Source organism: Notolepis coatsorum (genome assembly GCF_963971535.1).
Source record: "Notolepis coatsorum genome assembly, contig: SCAFFOLD_394, whole genome shotgun sequence".
Classification (NCBI taxonomy): domain Eukaryota; kingdom Metazoa; phylum Chordata; class Actinopteri; order Aulopiformes; family Paralepididae; genus Notolepis; species Notolepis coatsorum.
In genome coordinates, this window is record NW_028174032.1 from 128,632 (window position 1) to 151,041 (window position 22,410).

Sequence of the window (22,410 nt, forward strand, 5' to 3'; positions counted from 1 at the left end):
GAGAGTTTTGGGTTCAGCGATGGTCTCATTGCTATGGTGAAAGTTTTGTATCAGAACATTGAGAGTGTGTTAAAATGCAATGGTTCTCTATGTGCTCCTTTTGAGGTACAGAGAGGTATTAGGCAAGGCTGCGCTCTCTCTGGCATGTTATATGCAATTTCATTGGAACCCATGTTACAATCATTGAGAAATGAGATGAGGGGGCTAGCTATACCTGGGTTCCAAGATAACATTGTTTTGTCAGCTTATGCTGATGATGTAGTTGTTTTTGTAAAAAATCAAAATGATGTAAATATATTGGAAAGAATTGCTGACAGTTTTAGGGCTGTGTCTTCTGCCAAAATAAATTGGAGGAAGAGTGAGGCGTTAGCTGTGGGAAACTGGCATAGTAGATGACCTGTGTTACCTCAAAACATGATCTGGAAAAGGGATGGTTTTAAATATTTGGGGCTATACCTTGCGAATGACACGATTGTACAGAAAAATTGGGAGAATGTGGTGGAGAAAGTAGAAGGAAGGCTGTTTAAGTGGAGATGGCTGTTGCCTCAGATTTCCTATAGAGGCAGAGTCCTGATAATAAATAACCTTGTGGCTTCTACCTTGTGGCATAAGCTGGCATGTGTGGAGCCTCCTTCAGGCATGTTGGTGCGGTTGCAGGCAAAGATGGTTGATTTCTTTTGGGATCGCCTGCACTGGGTTCCTCAGAGTGTTTTGTTTTTGCCCAGAGAAGAGGGAGGGCAAGGCCTGGTTCATTTAGCGAGTAGGACAGCGACTTTGAGGCTACAGTTCATACAGCGATATCTGTTAGGACCAAGAGATTTAGTTTGGAGAGAAGTTGCCTCTTTTATTCTTCGACAAGTAAATAGTCTTGGACTTGATGTATCTTTGTTTTTAACAGACCCGACGACTTTAAGGTTAAATGCACTTCCTCCTTTTTATCAGGGGGTTTTTAAATGTTGGACACTTTTCAAGTGCACAAGGAATACTTCTATTAAATCGTTGCACTGGTTACTTGAGGAGCCTCTTGTTCACGGTGCAAGGATGGATATAGGCGACTGTGCAAATCCTGGGCTGACTGGACTGCTGTGTGCTGCCGAAGTGGTACGCCTGAGACGGCTGGCAGACACAGCAGGACCAGAGTTAAAGGATGCTCAGGTTGTGTGTTCGTTATTGGGCCTGAGGTCACAGCGCTACGCAACCAGGGTGCTGGATCTCTGGAGACAGAGGTTGACTGTTGAGGAGCTGGGAATGCTTAGATTATACAGCAGTGGAGCTTTAAAACCGGATAAACAGGATGAGTTTCCAAATATCTACCTGAGCCCTGTACTGGGAGAAATGTCTGGTCCTCTACTTTTTGTAAAGGGTTCAGCTTTTTACAAAATGGATAGGAAATCGTGGTACAGAAACTGTGTCAAAGTAATTAATAAGAAATGGCTAAACAACAGAGTGGACACTGTATGGAGGAGTAGGCTGTGTGCAAGTAATGACACTCAACCTGTGTGGAGAGTTTTTTTTTTTTTTTTTTTTTTTTTTTATTGCAAAACAAAACTTATTAAAAGTCAGTACTCAACACACAATGTATAATGAAACTTTCAGTAAAGGTGGTTAAAATATATGCAAGTACAGAAACAGGATAAAACAAAAATAGTCAATAATAACATTTTAACCGTATACAGTGTATATCCAGCGAAGTTACAATTATATAAATGTTAGTATATAATATACCCCTAATACCTATTTTCTAAAACGCTACACACATATGCTCCAGCTCAAACCCCCCCCTCCCGGACCCCCTCTTGGATAGTACCTCCATTATCCCTCACTCCTAACCAGACACTACCATTATAGGCTAGCTTTTATTCTCTCCACCACTTCTAACCACATTGACATTTTGGATTCATTGAGCCCCAGAATTCTTGCTGTAGATATTTCTTGATATATCACATCGAGATATGTAAGAAACCACACTTTCCGGCACATTTTTTCCGGTTGAAACCAACGTGATGCGATCAGTTTTTTAGCTACTGTGATACCCGATAAAACCAATCTTTTTAGTTGTGGATTCACTGCAAACTCAAAAACATCATTCAATAGCAATACCGCGGGGTGTACAGGTATATTCCAAAATACGAGTATTGATAATTGTTGGGACACATCTTTCCAGAATGCCTTAACTGGTGGGCAGTCCCAATACATGTGCATAAATGTTCCTTCGTCCCCATTTGTACATTGGGAGCATTTGGAGTCTTGTATAAGCCCCATTTTGCACAGCCTTATAGGAGTCAAGTATGTCCTGTGAATATAGTTCAGATTGATTTGTTGATGATCCGGGTTCCTTGATGTAAGTCGGACATTTGCCCAGGCTCCTTGCCAATCAAAGTCATTTTCCAGGTCTGGTATATCCCTCCTCCAGACATTGTCTAGTTGAAGGGTTTCATACGAGGACGTTAGTAATTGATAATAAAAACCTGATACAAAACCTCCCAATGTATCTCTTTCATAGAAAAATTTGTGGTATCTGTGGTGTTCAATTGGTATGAGTAATGGAACACCGTGAGATCTCATACAAAGTCGTAACTGTATGTAAAAAAGCCATGTGGACTCGGTGAGGTTAAACTTTATGCATATTTCGACATAACTACAGAGGCCCTTGTTATAAAAAATATCCCCTAATGAGTGTATGCCTTTCTCTTCCCATATAGGGAATCTTATAGGTCGTTTTCCCATTAAGAGAGCATTGTTATTGAATATGGGAGTGTGATTATGCCATACTTGAGGGTTAGGAAATTTCCTTTGTGTTTCCCGCCATGTCCTGATTGCATGGGTAATTATTGGGCCAAATTCTCGCTCACAATGCTTGATTGAAAGTTTAGTGTATGCTATGTCTTTCAATCTCTGTGGGGCTACTATGTTTTCTTCTAATTTTCTCCAAGATACCAAAGCCTCGGGGTCAAACCATATCTTCTTCAATGGTCTTAATGTGAAGGCATTAAAATATTGTAAAAAATCTGGGACTGCCATGCCACCGTCTGCTTTATTTCTCTGTGCGGTGGATCTTTTTATGCGAGGTGGTTTGTTATTCCAAATAAATTTGTATGTGGAGGTTTGTAATCTTTTCCAGTAGCCCTCTGGAGGAGGTAACGGAAGCATTGAGCTGAAGAAATTGATTCTTGGTAATACATCCATCTTAACTATTGATACCCTTGCCTGTACTGAGTTTTTAAGTTTTGCCCACCTGTCCAGGTCGTCTTTGATTTTGTTCTGTATTTTTGTGTAATTGTGCTTCACCGTTTGTCTTATGGTGGGAAATATTTCCACACCCAAGCATCTGAAATGTTTGACCATGGGTATCGCACCTGGGAGGGTTGTCTCTTTTTTTGCACTGGTGTTAAGAGGAAGAAAAGCCGACTTAGGCCAATTTATTTTAAATCCCGATAAATCACCAAAGTTCTCTATCAACTTGAGTATAAGCGGCAATGTGTTGTTGGGGTTTTGCATGAACAATATTACGTCGTCCGCATATAAACTAATTTTATGATGTGTGCCCTTGATTACTATTGGTTCTATGTGTTGGGATTGTCTTATAAATTGTGCTAAAGGTTCTAATGATAGATCGAATAGTCCGGGACTAAGAGGGCAACCTTGTCTGGCTGAGCGTGATACCGGAAAGATATCGGAGATGAATGTGCCTGTTGTAATCCTGGCCGATGGGTCCTTGTATAGTACTTTAATCATATCAATGAAACCTTTTCCTAACCCCATCCTTTCCAATACTGCCCATAGAAACGACCATTCCAACCTGTCAAATGCTTTCATAGCATCCAGGGATAGTATCGCCTTAGGTGTGATGTCCTCTTTGTCTGTATCTAGTACGTGCAGTATTCGCCTTATGTTATCATTGATCAGGCGATCTTTTATGAAGCCTGTTTGGTCCGGATGAACTAAAGACGTCATATGCTTTTGCAATCTGATGGCTAATATCTTAGAGTACAGTTTGACATCGGTTCCGAGGAGGCTTAAAGGACGGTAACTACCGCACTCAGTGGGGTCTTTGTCTTTTTTGTGAAGAACTGAAATGAGTGCGGTATTTTGGTGTTCAATGAAGCTTCCCTCTTTGACTGAGTATAAGATCATATTTAGTAATAAGGGTCCAAATATGTCCCAGCAAGAAATGTACATTTCTGATGGGATACCGTCAATTCCCGGAGCTTTGCCGTTTTTCATTCCGGATATGGCCTTCTTGAGTTCTTCTAATGTGATCGGTACTTCTAACTGTTTAGCGTCTTCCTCCGTAAGTTTAGGGAGAGTAATTTGATTAAGATATGTGTCTAATTTGTTTGGTTTCAAAGGTCGTTTCTGAGTTATATAAATCGGAGTAGAATTCTTTGAATGTATCGTTTATTATTTTGGGTTCTGTTACTAGAGCTTGTTGTTTCCTAATGGCAGTTATATCTGCAAATGTTGCATTAATTCTTAGTCGCATGGCTAATAGGTGACTAGGTTTAGAACCTTGGAAGTACTGCTGTTGTCTTGTGCTGCGTATTTGCAATTCCGATTTTTGTCTGTACATTGCTTTGATCTCTGTCTTTAGAATGTTAACTTGGTTATCTAGTCTAGTAGAGTTGTTGTATTTTAAAGAATTAAAAAGCGTTGAGTAAAGCGTTTCCATTTCAGACAGTTTTGTGTTTTGATTTTTGCGCAATATGGAGGTAAATCTATCCGAGAAATCCTTGTATCCTTGTATAAACTTGTGTGGAGAGTTTTATATAAACCTCCTTTAAAAAAACAAACGGCTGACCTTCAGTGGAGGATTCTGCATGGTGCTGTGGCAGTGAACGCTTTTGTTTCCATCATCAACCCAGAGGTGGATAATAAATGTCCTTTCTGTGGGTTGACTGAGACTGTTTTTCATGCGTTTTTAGAGTGTAACAGGCTTTTAGGGCTGTTTGAGCTGCTCACCGACGTTTTTAGGCTTTTTGGTGAAACCTTTTCTGTTATTGGTTATATTTTTGGAGCAGGATATAAAAAAGACAATAGGAAAAAATGGCAACTGCTTAATTTTCTGGTGGGGGAAGCTAAGCTTGCAGTCTATGTAAACAGGAGAAACAGAGTGGAAGATAAACCGGACCAGGATGCAGTGTTAGTGTGGTGCTGTAATGTGAAGGCTAGAGTCTGGCTGGAGTTCAGGTTTTATAAAGCTATGGGAAATTTGGAGGTTTTTGCTCAGGAATGGTGTTATGGAAATGTGATTTGTGATGTCTTTGATGATGAATTGGTTTTTAACAACATTATGAATATGTGAAGCTCTATTTATTTATTTGTTTGTATTGTTTTTTTAATCTTGAAGATGTAAAGTCTTTTTTAAAGGCTTGATGTAAAGTTTTTGTTTCATACAGTACAAAATAAAGTACTTTAAAAAATCAAAAAAAAAATCTCTCTCTCTCTCTCTCTCTCTCTCTCTCTCTCTCTCTCTCTCTCTCTCTCTCTCTCTCTCTCTCTCTCTCTCTCTCTCTCTCTCTCTCTCTCTCTCTCTCTCTCTGTCTCTCTCTGTGTCTCTCTCTGTGTGTGTGTGTGTCTCTCTCTATCTCTCTCTCTCTCTCTCTCTCTCTCTCTCTCTCTCTCTCTCTCTCTCTCTCTCTCTCTCTCTCTCTCTCTCTTCTCTCTCTCTCTCTCTCTCTCTCTCTCTCTCTCTCTCTCTCTCTCTCTCTGTCTCTGTCTCTGACCCACTCACACTGCCTCCCACTCAATTTCTGGTGATTTATTGGCATGCATGTGAAAGATGGAAAGTATTGCCAAAGCAGTTCACAACATACTGTATTAACCACTTAAGCACCACTGTACGAGTGCGCACATCGCGGCACATTGCCCGTGTCTGTCGACCTAGTGCTGCGTTTTCGCTGAACAACCGATACATTGTTGGAAAGTTGAATTTGCCGCCTTTCGATCGCCACCCCACTCAACCTATTGCGTGCTTCCAGTTTCGAGTTACAAGACGAAACATCAGACAAGCGTCATTTGACGAGCCATTCAGAAAAGTGACCACGTCCGGTTTGGCCGGGTCCTGAACGGACCAGTTAATGCTGATGGCGAAAATTATTGACCTTTGTAGCCAATGAAATTCTGGAGCCAATGCTATCCCATGCAGGGGCTGATTGCAACGAGAAAGGGGTAGAAGAAGCCTGGGAAGTCCTTTGTTTTGAGTAGAGCCTCGGAATCAATGGAAGCAGACGGCCATTTTGGTTAACCCTGTAACACCCTCAGTTGCAATGTGACAACATCACCTTTAGCTAGTTAAAAAAAAGTCTGTAAATAAAAAAATAAAAAAATTTAACACATTTACATAGTCAATGGGTCCTGTTGTTCAACCTCACAATGCTATTGGATAGTAAATCTGTTTATATGTCCGACCCTCTGATCTCCAAAGTCACACAACCGCCAAATCTCCATGCAAGCAACACCTCTCTGTTTTTTGGTGATTATTACAATGTCTAGAACATGTATATATTTAGTTATTGTGGAATACATTCATCACATTTGATTTTGAGCTTGTTTTGTCTCTGTTGCAATTACACAACCCTGGTCGAAAGGGGTAGTAAAAATAGCATGCACCTTACACATTGCATGGGGACATTGCATACAAAGAAAATACTAATATAAATAGAATGTCTTTGATAATTCACTATAGCCAAGTTCTAAATGTGTTTTCTCTGTTAATATTTTTAGTTAAGGCCAGCATTTAATAAATGAATACATTATTTCTGGTAGAATTATTTGAAACTCTATCTATAGCAAACTCTATCTATATCTTATGATTTTAAAAATAAATAACTTTAACTTATTTAATTTGCTCTGGTAATTTTTTGAATGTTCAGGAATGTTGGTGCATGTATCTTTTTTGTGAGGGTTTGGTGTGGGAATAGGTGAGGAGACCCCAAATGCAGGACACGAGCAGAGAGAGTAGAGGCAGAGACGACGGAATGCAATGAAGGGCTTTTACTTTGAAGTTTGCAAGCAACAATGATACGTTACAAACGGTAGCAAACAAAAACAACTGTAAAAGCCGGAAAACAATACTCAGCAGTGTTGGCAAAAGTGGACTAAGAAAGGAACAGACTCACAGGGAATACAGGAGTGAACAGAGTGAGTGACCGAACACAAGGTGGAAAAACAACACAATGACAAAACAATGGCGCGACAATGAATGTGAGAAATGGGGTACAAATACTGCCCGTGATTGCTAATGAGCACCAGCTGGTTTAAGACCAGGCATGGCCAAGACTGGTGAACACAAAGCATTAGCAAAAGAAAACTCACATAAAAAATAAAGGCATGTGTAAAGCAGTGGAGGTTTCTCTATGACAACACGTGAAACACAAATTCACTCATAATTCATAATTATTATTAATTTACATATATATATATATATATATATATATATATATATATATATATATATATATATATATATATTTTTTTTTTTTAATACTTTTTATTTTATTCTTTTTTTATTATAAAAGTTTTCATCTGTAAAAAAATGCCAGTGACTTTTTTTTTCTTCAAAAATGGCTAAAATTGACAGCTCTGAGCAGGCCTGCACTGCAGTAATGACTGCAGTAATATTCGTGCAGAATATCTGCACAGGTTGACCCATTTTAAATAAATAATAAATAATAGCCAATCAAAATAGGCTATTAACTTCATCTAAGCACGGACTGTGCAGTTAAACTCTTGCCATTGAATGGAGGATTGAATGATTGACAGCCTTGACAATCCAATAATACAGGGAGGATGAATGATTGGCAGCCTTTGAAATCCAATCAGAGTCTGCCTGGTAAAATACATGCAGAACTGCAGCTGGGCTGGCGTCAGTGTTCTAGTCAAAGTTGTGTTCCATCATCTCATGTGTGCATTTTGCCTGAAGAAGAACATTAATTTGCCTAATATAATCATTCATATTTTAAGATCTTTATTCACTTGTTCACTTATTGTTGTGCACTGGATGATATATCTTTTTTTTTTTTTTCAGTTGAAGACTAGTGTAGTTGTAGTTGACGTGAACGTGCCATCTTGGACTGTGAAGGCAAGCGAACTTGTAGCTAGTAGTTTACAGTACAGCTGAACAACACACAGTAGGCTAAATTAAACTTTGCGCCAACATTAGGACCGAAGTATAAACCAGCAACTGAGCAACATGAAGAAGTGGACTTATGCACCTGGATCAGAAAAAAGTAAGTTGTAGTGTTTGTAAAACGAAAGTCTGATTAGCCTGGATGCTAACGTTAGCTAACTGTTTAGAGAACAATACATACTTGTAGTAGACTTGATTAAGGGATTGCAACGTTGTTAACTTGGCTATGTCACACATAAACACAATGTAATGTATCACGTTGGCTGCTGGCTGCTAATGCAGCCTGCAGATAATATTTGCATGTGCACTGTGTTAGTGTAAATGAATGAATGTTGCCGCTAACTTGTGGCTAGGGTAGCGTTCTTTGCTAATGGCTAACGTTAGCTAGCCGAATTGTTTAGAGACTTGAATAAGGGAATGAAACGTTGTTAACTTGGCTATGTCACATATAAACACAATGTAATGTATCACGTTGGCTGCTGGCTGCTAATGCAGCCTGCAGATAATATTTGCATGTGTACTGTGTTAGTGGTGCTGCCTAAATGAATGAATGTTTGCCGCTAGCTTGTGGCTAGGCTAGCGTACGTTGCCGATGCACGGCTGATCAGATCTAGTGCCTCTGTGGAGGAGGAAGTAAACATTGCCAGGCATTCTGGTCATTGTAGTTCTCCCTCTTTTCACCCACAGTTAAAGGAGACATGACATGCTGGTTTGATGAAATGTATAGTGTAAATGAAATGAATAGTGTATGTATATTCAATAGTAGTATTGATAGTATATTAGCCACTGTATACTGTACATGGTCTGCTTGGTTTGATCGGGCCGCCGAGCCATGGTCTGCTTGGTTTGATCGGGCCGCCGAGCCATGGTCTGCTTGGTTTGATTTAGGGGATCTATCTATCTATCTATCTATCTATCTATCTATCTATCTATCTATCTATCTATCTATCTATCTATCTATCTATCTATCTATCTATCTATCTATCTATCTATCTATCTATCTATCTATCTATCTATCTATCTATCTATCTATCTATCTATCTATCTATCTATCTATCTATCTATCTATCTATCTATCTATCTATCTATCTATCTATCTATCTATCTATCTATCTATCTATCTATCTATCTATCTATCTATCTATCTATCTATCTATCTATCTATCTATCTATCTATCTATCTATCTATCTATCTATCTATCTATCTATCTATCTATCTATCTATCTATCTATCTATCTATCTATCTATCTATCTATCTATCTATCTATCTATCTATCTATCTATCTATCTATCTATCTATCTATCTATCTATCTATCTATCTATCTATCTATCTATCTATCTATCTATCTATCTATCTATCTATCTATCTATCTATCTATCTATCTATCTATCTATCTATCTATCTATCTATCTATCTATCTATCTATCTATCTATCTATCTATCTATCTATCTATCTATCTATCTATCTATCTATCTATCTATCTATCTATCTATCTATCTATCTATCTATCTATCTATCTATCTATCTATCTATCTATCTATCTATCTATCTATCTATCTATCTATCTATCTATCTATCTATCTATCTATCTATCTATCTATCTATCTATCTATCTATCTATCTATCTATCTATCTATCTATCTATCTATCTATCTATCTATCTATCTATCTATCTATCTATCTATCTATCTATCTATCTATCTATCTATCTATCTATCTATCTATCTATCTATCTATCTATCTATCTATCTATCTATCTAGCTAGCTAGCTATCTATCTATCTATCTATCTATCTATCTATCTATCTATCTATCTATCTATCTATCTATCTATCTATCTATCTATCTATCTATCTATCTATCTATCTATCTATCTATCTATCTATCTATCTATCTATCTATCTATCTATCTATCTATCTATCTATCTATCTATCTATCTATCTATCTATCTATCTATCTATCTATCTATCTATCTATCTATCTATCTATCTATCTATCTATCTATCTATCTATCTATCTATCTATCTATCTATCTATCTATCTATCTATCTATCTATCTATCTATCTATCTATCTATCTATCTATCTATCTATCTATCTATCTATCTATCTATCTATCTATCTATCTATCTATCTATCTATCTATCTATCTATCTATCTATCTATCTATCTATCTATCTATCTATCTATCTATCTATCTATCTATCTATCTATCTATCTATCTATCTATCTATCTATCTATCTATCTATCTATCTATCTATCTATCTATCTATCTATCTATCTATCTATCTATCTATCTATCTATCTATCTATCTATCTATCTATCTATCTATCTATCTATCTATCTATCTATCTATCTATCTATCTATCTATCTATCTATCTATCTATCTATCTATCTATCTATCTATCTATCTATTTATTTATTTCTACTTTTTCCATTTCAGAATGCCACAGAGAGGGCCTCAATACGATTGCTGCCATCCAAAATGGAGAGAGTGATTTTGAGATGGAATCAGACACAAGTGATGAAGAAGCAGATGAAGATGCCTGTGGAAAAGTGGACAAAGAAAATCCAGAAGCAGTGCAGCAAGTGTGATGTCCGTCTTTGCTTTTCAGAGGACAATAACTGTTTTTTGGACTATCATTGAAAATGAACAGAACAACAATAAAAAATAATGAGGCTAGTAGGCTACAACATGGCGGATTAACGCCGGTACCCACATTACAACAACCTTTGTGAAACACATTTTCTGTGGGATTTTTGCAAACTTGTACTAGATAATACTTCAGGCTATGGAACCGTTATGTTTTCCAGCTCCTACCTCTCAGCTGGAACTTAACCTCTTAACATTCGACGGCACTTTGCTCTCGTCTGTCGGCTACAGGGCTGCATTTCTCCCGATCATTCAATACATTGTTGGAAAGTTGAATTTGACACCTTTTCGATCGTCACCACACTCAACCTATTGCGTGCTTCGGGTCTCGAGTTACAAGACGAAATATGAAGAGCCATACTGACGAGTGACCACGTCCGGGTGTAAACGGTCCTGAACTGACCAGTCACCGATCATGGCGAAAATTATTGAACACCGTTGTAGCCAAGGAGCGTCTGCTCCGAAAGCAATCCCAGATGACCACTGATTGCAACGAGAAGTGGGCAGAAGAAGAGCAACAAGTTCTTTGTTTTGGCTCACGCGTCTAAATTACAGTTTTTCTCATTCGCTTTGGTGCATTTCTCACATCACCTTTAACATTTGCACAACAGTTCTCAAAAAAATTAGTACAAACTGCAAAACCTAGTTGATAACCTGCAAAAGCATGTCACTTGCTCAAAAAGTCCTGACACCATTGTTTATGAACAAGATAGTCAAATGGCATTGTCATGTTTTCATTATGACAGATCACTCTGTAAGTGTTTTCCAATGCAAAAAAAGTCAGATCTTGGTGACACTACCTGAAAATGCTCAAGCACTATACACTATTTGCACAGCCATTTGAAATCTACAGTTACGTAAGTTACACATTACTGTACACATTGTAATATTCCCTCCTTGTTGGTCTGGGACATCAATCGTTGCTCTCTGTCCAACGTGATTTCTTCCACGCCTTCTACCTTTTGCCAGATTGAAACCCGCCTCATCAACGTATAATGTGTGCAGCGGTTCCCTGGTACACGCTTTATCCCAGAAGAGAGAGAGAGAAAAACTATAAACTTTTCCTGTGTAACATAATGCATTTTGGACAACATAGTGTACAGTATGAACTGTCATGTAAGTGTACTGCATGGCACTATACAAAGTAACCAGTTTACAGCACTGAACATTAGAGTATGCTGTTACGTACATGGGTACGTGGGTTGGTCATTACCATTATTACTGTATTTATGACACCATCTGAACATCAGGTTAGTATATGTAAATATGTTATGTTTTGTATGTGATGTGTGTGTGTGTGTGGGCATGATAGCTAATGCTGTCTGAACGTAATGACGTGCCTGGCTTGTTCCCGTTATGGCCTCGGTATGAGGAATGCACCGGCCACGTTCCGACGGCTGATGCATGTGGTATTGGGAGGTGATATATGGCCTATATGGAGGGTGATTTTTATTTATTTCTGTTCTGTTGGTACTAATCTGATGATGGGTAATAAGTAATAATGTTTTGCTAACCCTACAGGTTCGCTCTTATGGGGGAGGTGTGACGTACATGGGTACGTGGGTTGGTCATTACCATTATTACTGTATTTATGACACCATCTGAACATCAGGTTAGTATATGTAAATATGTTTTGTTTTGTATGTGATGTGTGTGTGTGTGGGCATGATAGCTAATGCTGTCTCTTTTTCTCTTCCTGTCAGGTGCCGCCCGTCCCTACACTGAAGAGTGCTGATTGCCTAATGAATGACAGCTGATGGCAATCACCTCGAGAGGGACGGGTGGACAAATACCTGACAGCACACACACGTCTGGGCGCCTCATTTGAATCACTGCCACGTTCCAGAGTGGAGTGAGGAGGTTGCCTTCTCGCCTAGCTGTATTGTGGAGCGATACTGTGTGGCTTGGTGCCATTTACCACTTGGTGTGGATTAATCCTCCTAGTTGTGGTGTCCTATGATGGACACGTTGATATTTTGTTAAGTGTTTGTTTGTCTGTATGTATACCTTGTTTGTTCTCCCCTACCTTTTTCCCTGATCACCATGGAGGAGGTTTAAAGCCCTACCTCCATTAAATATATGATTTACTATTTGGAAAACGTCTGGTGTTGTGTCTTTCTTACCTACCTGGGACAATGTTTTAAAAGCATTTACTGAGAGAGGATGTTTCTTGTTCATGTGCAGCCGGCTCCAGTTACTATTCTGTGTGGTCATCAGACCTTTGTACATGACATGGGGGCTCGTTAGTTTGCACAATTGTATGGTTCCTTGTTTGTTATGTGACATTGTAACTTGTCAATTGGAGCATGTCAGGTAAGATAGCGTTTTTTTTCATTGGTAAGTTATATTATTGTGTTTCCATTGTCCGTGCTACACAGTTTGATTGGTGTAAACCGTTCTTGTATGTGATACTCTTGACTAATCTTTTTTCTGCCACATAGGTAACAGGGGGATCACCTGCCTGGTTAGTGGGAGGGGGGCACGCATCGTAATTCCGGTGGAGCGTGCAATGAAATCGGTAAGCGACTGAAGATATGTGTAGCCTCGTCCCACTAGGGGAGTAGTTTAGCTGGGGATAGGCTAGAGTTACACAGGTGATCCTAGTTAGGTGGTTAGGACCAACGTTTATTGTTTTCCATGAATGGTAGATGTGGGCATTAAATCAGATTGGTTGATTTGTATACTGCGGAATGTGGCGATTAAATGTGTTACGCACGGATATTGTGGAGTAGGTGAGTGGCTATTTCCTGTTGCCTGTTATTTGTTTGGTGGTAACGCGGGTTGCTACGGGAGCACAGGGTATTTATACGTATATTATTTGTGGCATAGTCGTGTTCTGCAGGGGATATGGCAGCTTTTACTTTGGACGTTTTTTTGGCCGACCCTACAAGGGATCAATTTGATATCTGCACAAAAGCTGAATTGTGTGGTGTCGCCAAGCATTATGGCATTACGGTCCAAAGTTCAAAGAGTAAAGAGGAGGTAAAAGCAATTGTGCTCGCTGGGTTAGTAGATAAGAAAATATTTAGTTCGACCATAGCCGAGGGAAATGACTCGGAGGACGTCACGCATGGCGAGGCGTCTGGTGAGTCTAGTGAGGGAACCGGTGGTGCTATACAGGAACAGAGGGGTAGCAGTGCCAAGGCTGAGGAGATTGACAGTGATAATTCTGTACACTCAGTTCGTGCCTCTGTTTCAGAGGAGAGAGCTGCTATGCAAGACAGGGAAGAAAGAAAGGAGGAGAGAGACAGGGAGGAAAGAAAAGAGGAGAGAGACAGGCTGGAGAGAAAGGAGGAGAGAAGCAGGGAGGAAAGAGAGAGAAAGGAGGAGAGAGACAGGGAGGAAAGAAGAGAGGAAAGAGAGAGAAAGGAGGAGAGAGACAGTCTGGAGAGGAAGGAGGAGAGAGACAGTCTGGAAAGAGAGAGAAGGGAGGAGAGGGACATGCTGAGGGAAAAGGAGGAGAAGGACAGGGAGCTCCAGTTGGCTATAAGAAGGATGGAGTTGGAGAGTGGTGGCTCTTCCCCCTCTTCAACTGAAGCCTCCCAGGCCCCTTTTAATATTAGTCAGCATATTTCTTTGGTTCCCGTTTTTCGGGAGTCTGAGGTGGAATCATATTTCTCTGCTTTTGAGAGTATAGCGTGGGCTTTGCATTGGCCAAAGGACATGTGGGCGATTTTGTTACAATGCAAACTCACTGGTCGGGCTCAGGAGGCGTGCCAGTCATTATCAATGGATGACAGCTTGGTATATGAGAAAGTGAAGAGTGCTGTCTTGCGTGTATATGAATTGGTGCCGGAAGCGTATAGGCAACGTTTTAGGGCACTAAGTAAATCCCCTTCTCAAACACATGTTGATTTTTCCCGTGAACAGCGGATTCTGTTTAATCGATGGTGTTCGGCGTGTGAAGTGGATGATGTAGCAGCTTTGAGTGAGTTGGTCCTCATTGAGCAATTTAAGACCAGCATGCCGGAGCGCATCGTAGTGTATTTAAATGAACGCAAAGTATCTACTCTCCAGGAAGCTGCAATTTTAGCAGATGAGTTCGCATTGACCCACAAATATGTGGGAATCACACATGTTTCGGTGCGTGATGGTGTGTATGTTGGTGGCAGCTCGTTTTCTCCGTTTCGGGGAGGTGACGAGCGAGCATTCCGACCGCGCTCACCGCCGTCTCAAAAGGCCTTGGGTGACGAGCGATCATTCCGACCACGCTCACCGCCGTCTGAAAAGGCCACCATTGTGTGTAATTACTGTAAGAAAGAAGGGCATTTTGTGAGAGACTGTCATGCGCTAAGGGATCGACAGGAGACAAGGGAGTCAGCTCAGGACCCGAAAGGGGTGGGGTTGATTGGTACAGTGTCATGTCCTGACCAGAATAGCTCTTTTGAACCCTTTTTGTTTGATGGTTATGTGTCCCTGTCGGGTAAAGTTGGGGACTACCAACGGGTGAGAATACTCCGTGATACAGGAGCCTCTCAATCGTTCATCCTGGCTGATGTATTACCATTGGATGTGGACTCCTGTCAGTCGAGTGAATTGGTGAGAGGTATTGACATGGGGTGTGTGCGCGTGCCGTTGCATAAGGTGCATGTACAGTCTGCACTGATCACAGGTTGTTTTCCTGTCGCGGTTCGCCCATGTTTTCCTGTGAAGGGCGTGGATTTTGTCATGGGGAATGATATCGCTGGGGGTAAGGTTGTCCCTGTGTTGGAGGTTGAAGACGCTCCATTTACTAACTCATTGTGTGATGCATTGATTGATAACCACCCCAATGTTTCTTCTATTTGTGCTGTCACTAGGGCACAGGAGCGGAAGCGAGACCAAGGTCTAGCATTGGGTGACTCTGTCTGTGGTGAGTTTTGCAAATTGGCGGTGGAGCAGCATTTTGAGGCGGAGGATGAGGTGTTTATTGTGCTGCCCACGCCTGGTACTATGCTCACTGCTCGGTTCTCAGGACCTTATGTGGTAAAAGGAAAGGTTTCTGCCACTAAGTATATGTTGTATACGCCCGAGCGGCGGAGGAGGACACGCTGGTGTCATGTGAATAGGCTAATGAAAATTCCTGCCCGCGTCTCGTCGGAGTTGGGATGTGACAGGGCTGTTGGTTCACATGCTGTGTTGTGTTCTAATGTGCCTTACAGGACGCACAGTGTTGATGTTGGGAGTGCGAACCCCGTTAAGCAGTTCGCGTATCGGTGTCCGGTGGCGATGAGGGAGGTCATGAGGAGAGAGGCTCTGTACCCCCTGAAAAAAGAAAAGGGGGGCTAGCTACACCTGGCCATGGTCCCTGGATCTCTTTGCCTTCTAGCTCCCAAGGCTAATGTGTCTCTCCATTTTCTGTACTGCAGGAGGGTGAACGTAATGACGGTGCCTGGCTTGTTCCCGTTATGGCCTCGGTATGAGGAATGCACCGGCCACGTTCCGACGGCTGATGCATGTGGTATTGGGAGGTGATATATGGCCTATATGGAGGGTGATTTTTATTTATTTCTGTTCTGTTGGTACTAATCTGATGATGGGTAATAAGTAATAATGTTTTGCTAACCCTACAGGTTCGCTCTTATGGGGGAGGTGTGACGTACATGGGTACGTGGGTTGGTCATTACCATTATTACTGAATTTATGACACCATCTGAACATCAGGTTAGTATATGTAAATATGTTATGTTTTGTATGTGATGTGTGTGTGTGTGGGCATGATAGCTAATGCTGTCTCTTTTTCTCTTCCTGTCAGGTGCCGCCCGTCCCTACACTGAAGAGTGCTGATTGCCTAATGAATGACAGCTGATGGCAATCACCTCAAGAGGGACGGGTGGACAAATACCTGACAGCACACACACGTCTGGGCGCCTCATTTGAATCACTGCCACGTTCCAGAGTGGAGTGAGGAGGTTGCCTTCTCGCCTAGCTGTATTGTGGAGCGATACTGTGTGGCTTGGTGCCATTTACCACTTGGTGTGGATTAATCCTCCTAGTTGTGGTGTCCTATGATGGACACGTTGATATTTTGTTAAGTGTTTGTTTGTCTGTATGTATACCTTGTTTGTTCTCCCCTACCTTTTTCCCTGATCACCATGGAGGAGGTTTAAAGCCCTACCTCCATTAAATATATGATTTACTATTTGGAAAACGTCTGGTGTTGTGTCTTTCTTACCTACCTGGGACAATGTTTTAAAAGCATTTACTGAGAGAGGCTGTTTCTTGTTCATGTGCAGCCGGCTCCAGTTACTATTCTGTGTGGTCATCAGACCTTTGTACATGACATATGCATAGAACACATAAATGATTTACTTGTACATACTGGTGGCGGATCTCCTTCACTCTGTCGCTGTTCCGGTCAAATGGCACATTGTACTACAATTGTTTCATGCACATTTAATTTCCCCTGAGCACTCTGTCAATTGTAGCGATTTAAACAGATTCAATATTCCCAAAGATATTGTCATCCTCTATAACAGCGCTTTGTAGCTCTCTCAACCTTATGGCATTGTTTGCAATCACCATTGCACAAATGGCTTCCTCTTGTTGCGGAGTAAAAAGGGGCCCTTGTCAGAATGCAGGTAGGTGAATTCCAATGGTTGAAGGCAATCACAGAGACAGAGAGTGTTTACTCTTGAACAGGTTCGACTTTAATAGTAAGAACACAGAGTAAATTCTAAGAGAGAACAAGTGCTAAAAGCACAAGTGTAAGATAAGGTAAAAGGGAGCTTATTGGAGGTCCACAGTAGAACCGTCCGCGTTATCCCCGAACGCAATTAGTGAAGACCTGACAATGGACAAGCAGAAGAGAGGTATGTTAAATAGAGACCAGATACCAACATTCCACACACACCCCCGTGACAGCCAATCAGGAACCACCCCTAAGTGACAGCACTAATTGACAGGGAAATGACAAATGACAGGTGACAAGCCCAGTGACATATGCCAGGAATGTGGGTGGTCACCGACCGAGGTCGGTGTCCAGAACGTAACAGTACCCTCCCCCGACGAACGGCACCAGACGTTCACCTAGGAGCCTCGGGATTCAGCCGCCGGAAATCAACGATCAGGCTGGGATCTAAAATATCCCTTTGAGGCACCCAAGAACGCTCTTCTATCCCGTACCCCTCCCAATCAACCAAGAACTGAAACCCCCTACCCCTCCGCCTACAACCCAGTATCCTCCGCACCGTGTAAATGGGTTGACCGCCAATAAACCGGGGCGGAGGAACCACAGGCAGTGGCAGGGCCAAGGGCGATGAGAGGAATGGCTTCAACAGGGACACATGAAACGTCGGATGAACCCTCATAGAGCTCGGAAGTCGTAGCTTGTAAGCCACTGGATTAACCCGATGAATCACTTTAAATGGTCCTATAAAGCGAGGAGCCAGCTTCTTGGATTCCACCCGGAGAGGGAGATCCCGGGTGGAAAGCCAAACCCGCTGCCCTGGACGGTAAACTGGAGCCGGACGACGCTTACGGTTAGCCTGCCGTTGGGTACCAACCGAAACCTTCTGTAGCGCCTTCCGAACCTGTTTCCACGTCCTGCGACAGCGAGCCACATGTGCCTGGGCCGAGGGCACCTCCGCCTCCTGCTCCTGCTCGGGAAACAGAGGAGGTTGAAAACCATACTGGCACTGAAAGGGAGACATACCGGTAGAAGAGGAGAGAAGGGTATTATGCGCGTACTCAGCCCAAGCCAACCTCCTACTCCACGTTGCCGGACTACCGGCAACGTAACACCTCAAGACCCCCTCCAAATCCTGGTTGACCCTCTCCGTCTGCCCGTTCGACTGTGGATGGAACCCAGACGACAGACTGACAGAGGCGCCGAGGCCGGCGGCAAACGCCTTCCAGAACCTGGAGGCGAACTGAGGACCCCGGTCCGACACGATATCTACTGGCAGCCCGTGGACCCGAAAGACATGCTGTATAATTAAATCAGCAGTCTCCCGGGCCGAAGGAAGCTTGGGGAGAGGGACAAAGTGAGCCGCCTTAGAGAACCGATCCACCACCACCAAAATGGTGGTGAATCCGTCCGAAAGGGGAAGACCAGAAATAAAGTCCAGAGATATGTGTGACCAGGGTCGTTTAGGAATAGGAAGTGGTCAGAGGAGACCCACCGGTGCCCGTCGAGAGGTCTTACTACGTGCGCACACCGGACAGGCCGCCACAAAGGAACGCGTATCCCCCTCCACTGTCGGCCACCAGAACCTCCTACGGATAAATTCCAGGGTCCTGGTTGCCCCTGGGTGGCTGGTGAGGGATGACGCATGTGCCCACTGTAGCAAGCGTGAGCGCGCCACCTTGGGAACATACGACCGTCCCGGAGGACCCCCACCAGGATCGGGCTCCCGCGTTAGCGCCGACCTTACCACCTTCTCTATGCCCCAAGACACGGGTGCCAAAATCAAGGCCGGTGGAATAATAGGATGGGGCTGCTCCTCCCGCCCAGGAAGATCAAACTGGCGCGACAACGCGTCAGGTTTGATATTCTTGGAGCCGGGTCTATAGGAGATGGTATATCGAAATCGTGTGAAGAACAACGTCCACCTGGCCTGGCGAGCGTTAAGGCGTTTAGCCCCTTGGATGTAAGCCAAGTTCTTATGGTCAGTCCAAATAATGAAAGGATGTGCCGCCCCCTCCAACCAATGTCTCCACTCCTCCAGTGCCAATTTGATCGCCAATAACTCCCGATTACCCACGTCATAATTACGCTCGGCTGGTGACAGACGGCGAGAAAAAAAAGCACACGGGTGCACTTTCCCATCCTTTAAGCATCTCTGAGAGAGCACCCCCCCCCACCGCGACGTCAGAGGCATCCACCTCCACAATGAACGGAACCTCCGCGTCATGGCGGATCAATACAGGAGCGGATGTAAAACGACGTTTATGATCGCAGAAGGCCGACTCAGCCCTAGGCGACCATTCAAAGCCAGGGAGAGAGGCCTTAGTGAGAGCTGTTAAGGGATTGGCTAAGGCGCTAAAATTGCGAATAAAGCGCCTGTAAAAATTTGCAAAGCCCAAAAAACGTTGTAACCCCTTGAGCGACGAAGGCCGTGGCCAGTCCAAAACTGCACTCACCTTGGCTGGATCCATGCGCAGATCGCCCTTCGTCAACACAAAGCCCAGGAAGGACACGGTGTCCGTGTGAAACACACACTTCTCAGCCTTAACGAATAGTTGATGCTTGAGGAGACGGTCTAGCACCTCCCGAACGTGCATTTGGTGTTGCACCATATCGCGAGAAAAAATCAGGATATCATCTAAGTAGACAAACACCGACACCCCAATCAAGTCTCGCAGCACGTCGTTAACCAGGGCTTGGAAGACTGCCGGAGCATTAGCCAAACCAAAGGGCATGACCAAATACTCATAGTGCCCATTGGGTGTGTTAAATGCAGTCTTCCACTCGTCTCCCTCTCTAATCCTGACCAGGTTGTATGCATTACGTAAGTCAAGTTTAGAAAAGACCTGTGCCCCCTGTAAGCACTCAAAGGCCGTGTCCATGAGGGGTAAAGGATATCGGTTATTGATGGAAACGTCATTCAATCCCCTATAATCAATGCATGGGCGCTGATCCCCATCCTTTTTATCAACAAAAAAGAAGCCAGCGCCGGCAGGGGAAGTGGAAGGGCATATGTGCCCCGCAAGCAATGCCTCCTCTATGTAGGTGTTCATGGCCAAGGTTTCGGGGCGTGAGAGAGAGAACATTCGCCCGCGAGGCGGGGAGGTACCGGGTAGAAGATTAATGGGACAGTCGTATGATCTATGAGGCGGAAGTGCTTTAGCACGCGTCTTGCTAAAAACGTCCGCCAGGTCCCAATAGATCTCAGGCACCCCTATTAAATCTGGATTAGAGGGTAGATCAGAATCTGCCACGCTCCCCACCATCCTGGAGAAAGAGGGAGGAGACAAAAGAGAAGAGGGGGGGGGAGACAAGGGTTTGGGCAAACTCCCGCTGACGATCGACTTGACGTCGGCCGCCGTTGAGAGTTCGCCCGTGCTCCAATTAATGACACGAACACATGACGACAACCAGGGATGACCCAACACCATGACAGAATAGGGGGAAAAGATGACAAAAAAGTAACCCATTCCCACTCCCCACCCTCCACCCGGATGTGTAAGGGAACTGTGCGCTGGGTGACGCTCCCACTGCCCAGGGGCCGACCGTCCAGGGCATAGACTGGTAAGGGAACCCCTAAGTCCTCCACCGGGGTTCCCCACTCCTTCACCAGTCCCACGTGAATAAAATTGCCCGCCGCCCCTGAGTCAATGAGAGCCTTAGTTCCCCTAATGTCACCACCACAGTTGATCGCCACCTCAAAAAATGTGCGAGAATCCGTGTTTTTGGCAGGAATGAGCCCACCTGCTGGCGCCCTCTCGAGGCCCGACGGCGCACCTTCCATCCCCGATTGGCGCCGAGCCGATACAGCCTGGACCCGACAGCTGCCGAAGCGGTGACCTGGTGCGGCCGCACCGGAAGCAGCGTCGCTCTTTGATGAAGCGCTGCCTCTCGTCGTCCGAGAGCGACAGCGCTCCAAGCTGCATGGATTCATCACCCAGTGGCCCACTCGTGTAATGCATGGAATTATCAACACCAGGAGAAGAAGGAAAACATACCTGGGGCTGGGTGTTGTTGACATGCTCCTTCTCCCTCTCCCGGTGCCGATTATCCATCTTGATGGTGGTGTTGATCAGCACTTCCAGCTGCTCGGGGATCTCACACGCGGAGAGAGCATCTCGCATCCGCGCTGAGAGTCCCCTGACGAACAGAACCACGCAGACGTTCTCCGCCCAAGCTGTCTCCCGAGCCAAGATCCGAAATTTGATAGCATAAGCTGCGACTGTGCGGAGGCCCTGCCGGCAGTCGAGAAGACGACCACCAGCCTCGAAGATCGAGAGTACCCGGGAAGTATCGAATACTCTTCTCAATTCCCGGGTAAAGGCGTCCAGACTGTCGCAGATTATCGCCCCTGCCTCTAATTCCGCCGTAGCCCAGGAGAGAGCTTCGCCGGTGAGCAGTGTGATAATATACGCTACCTGCGCTGTCTCCGATGGAAATGATCGTGGTTGCAGCCGGAAAACGAGTAGACACTGGGTGATGAATTCCCGACAACCATCCGGTGATCCGTCATAGCGAGCGGGCGCCTGCAGATGTGGTTCGCGGGACCGCTCCTGGACCCCGAACCCCCCCCGACTTTCCTCTGCGTGGAGCGCTGCTTCCCCCGCCGCCGACTGCACACCAGCCACTCCTTCTTGGGCTTGTCGAGCTGTGGCCAACGCCGACTGCGCCACCGCTTGGGATGATCCGACGACCCCATTGAGTCGGATTAACTCGGCGCTGACCAGCTGCTGATGTTCCTCCATCCGTGTCTGGGCTGCTCCCTGCGTCCGGAGCATCTCCATGATGGCCTCCATGGAATTCTGATGGTCAGGTCTTCTGTCAGAATGCAGGTAGGTGAATTCCAATGGTTGAAGGCAATCACAGAGACAGAGAGTGTTTACTCTTGAACAGGTTCAACTTTAATAGTAAGAACACAGAGTAAATTCTAAGAGAGAACAAGTGCTAAAAGCACACGTGTAAGATAAGGTAAAAGGGAGCTTATTGGAGGTCCACAGTAGAACCGTCCGCGTTATC